At 45.2% G+C, this 10,786-nt stretch overlaps 1 long non-coding RNA gene across 1 annotated transcript; it reads right to left on the reverse strand.

The window, feature by feature from the left end:
* Positions 1-208: 208 nt before the first annotated feature.
* LOC118159054 lies at positions 209-8,993 on the reverse strand. The gene is made up of 3 exons (XR_004746982.1): positions 8,870-8,993; positions 2,077-2,161; positions 209-429 (listed from the first exon to the last, which is right to left on the reverse strand). It is a non-coding gene; the product is annotated as an uncharacterized LOC118159054 (long non-coding RNA).
* Between the last annotated feature and the right edge of the window lie 1,793 nt (positions 8,994-10,786).

A 10,786-nucleotide genomic window follows, 5' to 3' on the forward strand; every position in this document is an offset into this window, starting at 1 on the left:
TCAATATAGGTTGAATTCCAAGATGATGATGCCCTTTTAATACCTAGTATGGCAAATAAAAATTTGGAAGACTGTTAAAAAATACTGATTAACTAAAAGTGAACATCTAATTTAAGTGAGACTGTACAGAATTTTAAAGCCAAGAAAAACAATATCTGATTTGAAAAATGGTTTAAGATAATTTATAATTTTTATTTGTGTGCTTTTGGAGTGCTTGTGTTACAGTATTTATCCAGTTGAGGCTGCAGCCTAAAGGAATGGAAACACAGCCATGTAAAGTATGTAAATTTGAGATAGGTGTACTTACAACGTCTGTTCCGATTGGTGGTTGTTTGGATTAAACCTGTAAGATGGAAGCTGTTCTATGTCTGCCTTTGTCAGTCCTCGAGGTTTGGCTTCTCCTAGACGTTCTGCCAAATTCAGCAGTGCCTAAAACCCAAGGAAATTGGCTTTTTAACATTCATTGATCAAACAAGCTCCACCTCTACCAGGACTGATTTCTTCTGCCTTGTCACTATCCCACCAGGTAGCACAATCCAACTCTCCATCAGGAGATATTTAGTCTTCTCTCTCTCTGCAACTGCAAGCACTATGGAAATATGTCTTTTAAGGTTTGATCATTGATAAATCATTCTGAACTGCATACGATAGTATCTTTGGAATTTTCAAACATCCATTATACAACTGCAGCTGCATTCACAGCTTGATACATGTTTTGCTTTGTAAGGGAACCCCACCACCACCCCAACTCCAGTAGTGTGAGTAACCAGAAGAAAATGTCACCAAACTTGCTTTCTAGGAATATGCAATGAGCCTAGATCTATGTGTGAAGCCAAGAGTTTAAAGGGAAAACTTTTGACTCCCATTCCACTTCTTGGGCTAGCTGAACCGAGACATGAGGAATTTATGTCAAACCTTTGGAAACAAGGGCATGACATCAAATGGAAAAGGAGACACTTTCTGATTAATTTTGTACTAATTTGTACAGGTAGAAAACTGTACCTAAGTGCTCCTCATGTAAATAATTTCTGCTCCCTCATGAGGGGCTCCAGAAAAGCATCACTATCAATTTGATAGAGAACTGAAACACGTAAGATATTTGATGAAATGTGCAAAGAGTACAGATCACAGACAGAACTCAAATAGCCCAAAACCTGGAACCCAACATCTCAGCTACCAGGTAATGCTTCTTTTAACTAGCACAAGAATCATTATAGGAAAGCTTGTCATTATATTGCAAATGGTATGCAACTGCATTAATACACAACTTTGAGAAGAAGCAAGGCAAAAGAGATATATGAGGAGGGGTAGGTGGCAGCTGAGGCTTTCTGAACAGAATATGATGGGAATCCAACAGCCTGAGAAGCAGCAAGAAAAAAGAGCTGGGATCAGCCCTCAATTTTCTGACACCACTGATATTTTATTTCAAAATATGTCACTTGCTGTACTTCCTTATTGTCAAAAGAAAATGTGTATAAAGAGATTATTGTCAACATCACATTTAGCTGAATTCATACTATACTGTTAACACTAATCTGTAAAGTTAGCAAGGCACATAAAAAGTACTGTTATAATATATTCAAAAGAATATTATATTTATGCTCGATATTTAAAAATCAAGTAAAATGCAAAAAGAATTTGCATCTAGAATGGAGAGTTGAGGAGTTTTACCTTTGCTAATCTGAAAGAATAGATTCTGTGGAAAGGCAAAGTCATAATATTTCTAACATATAGTGTTAGAAACTAGTATGAAAAGAATGTTTTGGGCACTGGAACAGGCTCCCCAGGGAAGCTGTCACAGCAGCAAGACTGATGGAGTTCAAGAAGTGTTTGGACTATGCTCTGAGACATACAGTTTAATTTTTAGGTAGTTCTGTGTGGAGCCAGGAGTTGGATTCAATGATTCTTGTGGGCCCCTTCCAACTCAGGATATTCTATGATTCTATGTTTCTAGATTCTGTCTCCATAAATATTACATTTATTTAATCCTGGGTTAGTCTTTGAAAAGCAAAAGGCCATTTAACTTCATGTACTGAGTTAATCTGTTTCTCGTGAATTTTTGCTTCACATACCAACCTCGTAGTTTTCCACTTCTCCATCTTCCACATCCAACTCAAAACTGAAAGCTGGTCCAACTGCAGGTGGCACTGGAAGCACTGATCTGCCAGAAGAACAAACAGTAAGACTCAACTTGCTGAAGGAAAGCATGCACACATATGGCAGAGGTAGAATTATGTTACTGATCCTTCTTAAATCATCAAATTTTAAGAATCAGTAACAATGTTAAACTTGTGATTAAGAATTAAAATTCAAAGTAAAGGAGTAAAAAGAAAGCTAATTATTCCACTTTTTGATACTTGTACTATATTTTTAAATTGCATGTTTATTGCAATGACAACTCATACTTCCAATAAGGCTCAGTGTTATTACAGAAACTAATCTCTTGATAGCCTGCATCACAGAGTTAATATTAATATTGAACAGAGTTTCTTGATTTTATTTGATTCATTTAAATAGATAGAATATATAAAAGATAAATAACCCAATTTCACCTACCTCCCTGATACAAAAGTATTCAAGCACTCTAATACACATAATGAAGATAATTACATTATAATGCTGGGCCAACTTCTATATTGACAGTAGAACCAAGTATACAATTCCCAAATACATGGATTTGGTCAGAGAATAACTTCTTCAAATATAAAAGCAAAAGAGAGTGTGAAATGTGTTCATTTGATTTGTGTCAGTATGGAACAATGCTAGGGATGCATGATGAAATATAACCTTCTATTTAAGTAAAACAGAGTGATTAGTGTACATAGTTCTTGTATCATGCAAAGGAAGTGTCCAGCAATTTGTGTAAATAGAGGGTTTGAAGGGCGAACATTCAACCTCTAGTCTGGGAAATAAGAGAACCAAGGAGTTTTTAGGAAACTGCTGACTTTTGCATGGGACTCTGCGCAAGCCTCTGATATCCGGCAAAGAGGTCCACCAAATAAGGAGAAAGGGGGAGTTGAAGGACGACCGAAGGACAAAGCCTGGGAGGAAGACTATGAGCCTTCAGCACGAGCGACCCCCAGAAAGACCACCAGAGACTGATACGCATGTGTCCGGGAGAGGGTTGGGATTCCGGGAACTAATTATAATAACCCTGCCTTTTCTAGGAGTAGCGATGAATATGTATTAGTCTAGGAGCATAAAAAACAGCCACCTGATGTAACAGGTGTGCATCTTGGTGGAGTAGAGACTCCCAGCACACCCAGCGCTGTTTGCTTGCCTCTATTCGCTTAATAAATTACAAACTTTGATTAAAATCCTATTTGGGACTCACTCATTTATCACAAGAGCAATTTTTTTTTTCTTTGTTAAAAAAAACATCTTCATCCCAAGGTAGTAACATGGGTCAATGTTTAATGACCATCCATAGAAATAAAATATCCACAGCACTATGAATGTCATCTAATTAATAAGGAATGATTGTGATACACTGCCCTTGAATAGACAGGCAAGTATCTATAACATCAGAGCAGGCTTTGTCAGAATGCACAGTGCAAAGTTTAACAACTTCACTGAATCATAGATCCTGGTGCTATTTTGATGCAAGTCAAACTGTGGAGTCAGACACTATAGATGTTGTTGCAAAACAACAAATGACAAAGTTGGATTATCTCCCTGTCAGTGCCACCTTTAGAATGAATCCTCATTTTCCAAGTATGTTGTAATCATTTCAAAACCAAACCTACAAAGTACAATAAATCCTATGTCACACATCTAAACTACAGGAGATGGGATATACTTTAAAAGGTTACTGACAATCCCTTAATGTTACTTCTCCCATCCCTTCTTTTCCAGAAATCATTAATCAGGTGCAGAAGTTTTTGCCGAGGCGATCGGCTCCGGAGCAGACGCGTTCTGCAGCGGAGCGGGGGATCGGGCCAGGCAGGGCTGATTTTCCGGCATCGAGCCGACTTCAGGGAGCCGCCAGGACCCGGCAGCCCTCGTGAGGGAGGCTGACGAGGCGAAGGCGGAGCCAGCAGCGCCCCCTCCCCGGCCGTTCAAAAGCAGCCCCTAGGGAGCGCGAGCGACCAGGAGCGCGGAGACCAGGACGGGCAAACAGGGCGTGGCGCGTCAGAGGGGAGTGGCGCGGCAGTTAGCGCGGCAGTTCGCGCAGGCTGGGCGAGCAGGCAGGGCGGAGAGCGATCGCCTGCCCACACGAACACCTCTTAACGACAGTCGTTAGCTAGGCGATAATGGTCTCCACCAGGCACGGTGGGCTCTCCAGGAGGTCGGTACACACCCAGACCGACTGCCCGTTAAAGAATGCAGCGGTTCAGGTCACCGGATGCAGGGAGTGTCAGAGCCTGCTGCTGCCATCGGCGGGAGGCAGAGACGCTGCGTGCGTGAGGTGCGAGCAGGTGGATGACCTGATCCGCATGGTGGCGGAGCTCAAGGAGGAGGTGGAGAGGTTGAGGGCCATCAGGGAGTGTGAGCGGGAGATAGACTTGTGGAGTAACTCCCTGCAGGGCCTCAAGGAGAGGTACCGGGCTGAGACACCCCAAATGGGGGTGGAGCCCCTGCCTTGTCGCCGTCGGGCAGAGGGAGGGGATCTGGGAGTTGAGGAGGAATGGAGACAGGTCCCTGCTCGACATGGCGGGCGATGCCCTCCCCTTCCGGCCCCACCTTCCCAGGTGCCCTTACACAACAGGTTTGAGGCCCTGGAGACTGAGAGATCAACAGCAACTGAGGAAGAGGTAGAAAGTGTTCCCAGGAGGATGCCTAGGGCGAGGAGGTCGACTCCACGCCTCAGGACTGCCTCCATCAAGAAAGAAAGAAGGGTGATTGTTGTGGGAGACTCTATCCTTAGGGGAACAGAGGGCCCTATTTGTCGGCCTGACCCTACCCGTAGGGAAGTCTGCTGCCTCCCTGGGGCCAGGGTCAGGGACGTTGCCAGGAAGCTTCCCAACCTGGTAAGCCCCTCTGATTATTATCCTCTTCTGATAGTCCAGGCGGGCAGTGACGACATTGAAGACAGAAGCCTGAAGGCAATCAAAAGAGACTTTAGGGGGCTGGGACGGTTAGTGGACGGAGCGGGAGTGCAGGTAGTGCTTTCGTCCATCCCTACGGTGACAGGGAGGGGTACGGAGAGGACCAGGAAAGCCCACCTGTTAAACACGTGGCTCCGGGGCTGGTGCCAACGCAGAGATCTTGGGTTTTTCGACCATGGGGCAGTTTATTCAGCACCTGGTCTGATGGCCGTAGACGGGTCCCTATCCTTTAGGGGAAAAAGGATCCTTGGCCAGGAGCTGGCGGGGCTCATCGATAAGGCTTTAAACTAGGTAAGAAGGGGGATGGGGGTGAAGCAAGGATTGTTGGAGCTGTGCCAGGGGGAACAATAGCAAGGCCGGGGAATAAGGTAATGGCCCAGCTGAAGTGCATCTACACCAATGCACGCAGCATGGGTAACAAACAGGAGGAACTGGAAGCCATCGTGCAGCGGGCAGGCTACGACTTGGTTGCCATCACGGAAACGTGGTGGGACCAGTCTCATGACTGGAGTGCTGCGATGCCTGGCTATAGGCTCTTCAGAAGGGACAGACAGCACAGAAGGGGTGGCGGTGTGGCTCTCTATATTAGAGAGTCTTTCGATGTTGTAAAACTCGAGGCTAGGAATGACAAGATCGAGTCCCTTTGGGTTAGGATCGGCAGGGACAACAAGGCTAGCGTCCTGGTCGGGGTCTGTTACAGACCGCCGAACCAGGACGAGGAGACGGATGAGGAGTTCTACAGGCAGCTGACAGAAGTTGCGAAATCGTCAGCGCTTGTACTCGTGGGGGACTTCAACTTCCCTGACATATCCTGGAAGCACAACACAGCCCAGAGAAAGCAGTCTAGGAGGTTTCTGGAGAAAGTGGAAGATAGCTTCCTGACGCAGCTGATTAGTGAGCCTACCAGGGGTGGTGCCCCGCTAGACCTTCTCTTCACAAACAGAGAAGGACTGGTGGAGGATGTGATTGTCAGGAGCTGTCTTGGGCAGAGTGACCACGAAATGGTGGAGTTCACTATTCTTGGCGAGGCCAGGAAGGGAACCAGTAAAACCACTGTACTGGACTTTCGGAGAGCTGACTTTGGGCTGCTCAGGACACTGGTTGGTAGAGTCCCTTGGGAGGCGGTTCTGAAGGGCAGAGGGGTCCAGGAAGGCTGGGCGCTCTTCAAGAGGCAAATCCTAATGGCGCAGGAGTGGTCTGTTCCCATGTGCCCAAAGATGAGCCAGCGGGGAAGAAGGCCAGCCTGGCTGAACAGAGAACTGTGGCTTGAGCTTAGGAGAAAAAAGAGGGTTTATAATCTTTGGAAAAGTGGGCTGGCCACTAGGGAGGACTATAAGGATGTAGCTAGGCTGTGCAGGGACAAAATTAGGAAGGCCAAAGCTCATCTGGAGCTCAATCTGGCTACTGCCGTTAAAGATAACAAAAAACGCTTTTATAAATACATCAACACAAAAAGGAGGACAAAGGAGAATCTCCATCCTTTACTGGATGCAGGGGGAAACTTAGTTACAAGAGATGAGGAAAAGGCGGAGGTGCTCAATGCCTTCTTTGCCTCAGTCTTTAGCGGCAATACCGGTTGTTCTCTGGATTCCCAGTACCCTGAGCTGGTGGAAGGGGATGGGGAGCAGGATGTGGCCCTCACCATCCACGAAGAACTGGTTGGTGACCTGCTACGGCACTTGGATGTGCACAAGTCGATGGGGCCGGATGGGATCCACCCAAGGGTACTGAGAGAACTGGCAGAGGAGCTGGCCAAGCCACTATCCATCATTTATCAGAAGTCCTGGCTATCGGGGGAGGTCCCAGCTGACTGGCGGCTAGCGAATGTGACGCCCATCTACAAGAAGGGCCGGAGGGCTGACCCGGGGAACTACAGGCCTGTCAGTTTGACCTCAGTACCAGGGAAGCTCATGGAGCAGATCCTCTTGGGAGTCATCATGCGGCACTTGAAGGGCAAGCAGGCGATCAGGCCCAGTCAGCATGGGTTTATGGAAGGCAGGTCCTGCTTGACGAACCTGATCTCCTTCTATGACAAAGTGTCGCGCTGGGTGGACGAGGGAAAGGCTGTGGATGTGGTCTACCTTGACTTCAGCAAGGCTTTTGACACCGTCTCCCACAGCATTCTCCTCAAGAAACTGGCTGCTCTTGGCTTGGACTGGCGCACGCTTCGTTGGGTTAGAAACTGGCTGGATAGCCGGGCCCAGAGAGTTGTGGTGAATGGAGTCAAATCCAGTTGGAGGCCAGTCACTAGTGGCGTCCCCCAGGGCTCGGTGCTGGGGCCGGTCCTCTTTAACATCTTCATCAATGATCTGGACGAGGGCATTGAGTGCACCCTCAGTAAGTTTGCAGATGACACCAAGTTAGGTGTGAGTGTCGATCTGCTCGAGGGTAGGAAGGCTCTGCAGGAGGATCTGGATAGGCTGGACCGATGGGCTGGGGTCAACTGCATGAAGTTCAACAAGGCCAAGTGCCGGGTCCTACACCTGGGGCGTAATAATCCCAGGCAGAGCTACAGGCTGGGAGATGAGTGGTTGGAGAGCTGCCAGGCGGAGAAGGACCTGGGAGTGATAGTGGACAGTCGGCTGAATATGAGCCAGCAGTGTGCTCAGGTGGCCAAGAAGGCCAACGGCATCCTGGCTTGTATCAGAAATAGTGTGACCAGCAGGGCTAGGGAGGTGATCATCCCCCTCTACTCGGCTCTGGTGAGGCCGCACCTCGAGTACTGTGTTCAGTTTTGGGCCCCTCGCTACAAGAAGGACATTGAGGTGCTTGAGCGGGTCCAAAGAAGGGCGACGAAGCTGGTGAGGGGCCTGGAGAACAAGTCCTACGAGGAGCGGCTGAAGGAGCTGGGCTTATTCAGCCTGTAGAAGAGGAGGCTCAGGGGCGACCTTATCGCTCTCTACAGATACCTTAAAGGAGGCTGTAGAGAGGTGGGGGTTGGCCTGTTCTCCCACGTGCCTGGTGACAGGACGAGGGGGAATGGGCTAAAGTTGTGCCAGGGGAGTTTTAGGTCAGATGTTAGGAAGAGCTTCTTTACTGAAAGGGTTGTGAGGCATTGGAACAGGCTGCCCAGGGAGGTGGTGGAGTCACCATCCCTGGAAGTCTTCAAAAGACGTTTAGATGTAGAGCTTAGGGATATGGTTTAGTGGGGACTGTTAGTGTTAGGTTAGAGGTTGGACTCGATGATCTTGAGGTCTCTTCCAACCTAGAAATTCTGTGATTCTGTGAAGTTGAAAAGCTGTAACAGATTAGTCACTCAGAAGAAAAAAACAAAACAAAACAAAACACCCACACCCAGAAGGCTCCCCTCATTAAGTTTCAGCAATTATTTAAGAGTAAATTTATTTGCTTGTTTTTTTTTGTTTGTTTGTTTGTTTTTGTTTTTTTGTTTGTTTTTCTTTGTAAGCACTGTTATATCTTTATCCTATATAAGTAGGCTTTAGGGTGTAACTATGGGCATAACCCATAGCGATCAGCCAAGAATCAAGTGTAACCATTCTACACTGAACATCTTTAAGGAGATTTCAACAGAAAGAAGAAACATATTAGAACCCAAGACTATACTATCTTTAAACTCTTCACTTGTACTTGTTTTTAACTTGCTCAAGTGTGTATGCTGTTCAAATAGACTGAAAAATTCAAATATAACTACAAGTTTTCTTCCTCCTTGGATTTGGCTAAACAGTCTATACTCTGTGAAAGAGCTCAAACATTTTTTAAAAAAAAACAAAAACAAATAATAATTAAAAAAAACATTGAGGGGATCAGCTAGCTTATAGAGTTATTTAGTAGTCTACAAGTATAATGTACTTTGGACTTACAGCACATATGGTAATAGGCTGGAATGGTATGGATGTGGTGGTATTGTTTGCTGTGATTGGTATCTACTGCGTCCTGTGAGTCTTCGAGGCATAAAAGGTGTGTAAGGCTGTAAAAAGGGAGAAAAACTTCAATATTTTCTTGTCTTATTTAATAATGAAATTAAATGTGAATGTTGAAATGCAGTTTAAATAAGGTATTATCCAAAAAAAAACCAAAAAACAAACAAACAAACAAAAAAAAACAGACAAATCCAAGCCAAAACACATCAGCCTCTCTGAAAAATTGTTTTGACCAGAAAATATACTATTATGCCATCCCGCAGGAAAAAAACGTAACGATGCTCATCAGAAAAACTTGCAAGCTAACTAATAAGCATTTTATAAGGCTTAGTTTATATGTAGCTTGGTTTGGACAGACAGGACTTGAATTGGTGACCATGTTGCAAATCAAGAGCCCAGGACTTTCGACCTGGTGCTATGTACAGGCTTGTGCAGGAATGAGTTTTTTTAAACAACATATATAAAAGATTGTTGTTGTTGTTGGTATAAGCAAAATATCCATTGGGGGCGGTATTGAGTTTACCTAGCAATGATTGTGTTTATCTAGCAAGGTCTTGGTAGCTGCAGGTGTGGCCTCTTTGAGAACAGTCCAGAAGAGCCAGTTCCAGCCAGATCCAAAAGGGACCCACCACTGGCCAATGCTGTTTTCGCCTCCGTGACAGCATATTTAAGAAAGGGAAAAAAAAACTGCTGCACAACAGCAGCTGGGAGAGAAGAGTGAGAAAATGTTGAGAGAAATAATTCTGCAGACACCAAGGTCACTGAAGAAGGGGGAGAAAGCAGAAGTTCCCATGCAGCCTGTGGAGAAGACCATAATGGAGCAGGCTGTCTCCCTGCAGCCCATGGTGCCCCACTCTGGAGCTGGGGAAGAGAGTGAGGATGAAGGAGCGGCAGAAACAAAGCGTTATGGAATAACCGTAACCCCCATTTCCCTGTGTCACTCAGGGGGAGGAGGTAGAAGAGGGTGGATGGTGGGGAAGGTATTTTTAGTTTGCTTTTAATTCTCACTGCTCTGGTTTCTTGATAATTGGCAATAAATTACATTAATCTCCCCTATGCTGAGTCTGTTTTCCCTGTGATGGTAATTGGTGAGTGATCTCCCTGTCCTTATCTCAACTCTTGAGCACTTTTAATCATATTTTTCCCCCTATCCTTATGAGGAAGGGGAGTAAGAGAGCAGCAAGGTGGTTCTCAGCTACCCATCATTGTTAAAACACAACAGGGGTGCTGCCAAAATGTTCCACAGCAAAACCTTCATGTTAAATAAAGAGCAAGGTATGAAATTAATAAATAAATTAATCATATTCAGAGCTGTGCTCAGTTACTTTCAGGAGAAGGGGTTGTAGCCTTTCAATATTTTAAAGAATACAAGTTGTGTATCTAAAAAGCATCTAAATAGACATTCAAGTTTCAACACATGCTTTCTATAAGAGAAAAAGACACCACTTTCCTATGTTTTTATTTTCATGCAAAGCTCTTCAATTTACTTACATAAAATCTCAGCCTGCTAAAATGGAGGCATGTGAAGAATTGTAACACAGATATAAATTGTATTTTTAATATATATTTAATAGTGAAAAAAAAAAAACTAAATTCATGCACCACTACTGAAATGATATTCAGAGGCCTTGACACATTTACTTTTACAAAAAAGGATTGATCAAAGATTCATAGAATCATAGAATGATTTGGGTTGAAGGGACCTCAAAGATCATCTGGTTCTAACTCCCTTGCCATCAGCAGGGACACCTCCCACTAGACCAGGTTGCTCAAAGCCCCATCCAATGTGGCCTCGAACACTTCCAGGGAAGGGGCATCCACAACTTCTCTGGGAAACCTGTTCCAGTGCCTCACCAC

This window comes from Oxyura jamaicensis, unplaced genomic scaffold (assembly GCF_011077185.1).
Source record: "Oxyura jamaicensis isolate SHBP4307 breed ruddy duck unplaced genomic scaffold, BPBGC_Ojam_1.0 oxyUn_random_OJ66179, whole genome shotgun sequence".
NCBI classification, from domain to species: domain Eukaryota; kingdom Metazoa; phylum Chordata; class Aves; order Anseriformes; family Anatidae; genus Oxyura; species Oxyura jamaicensis.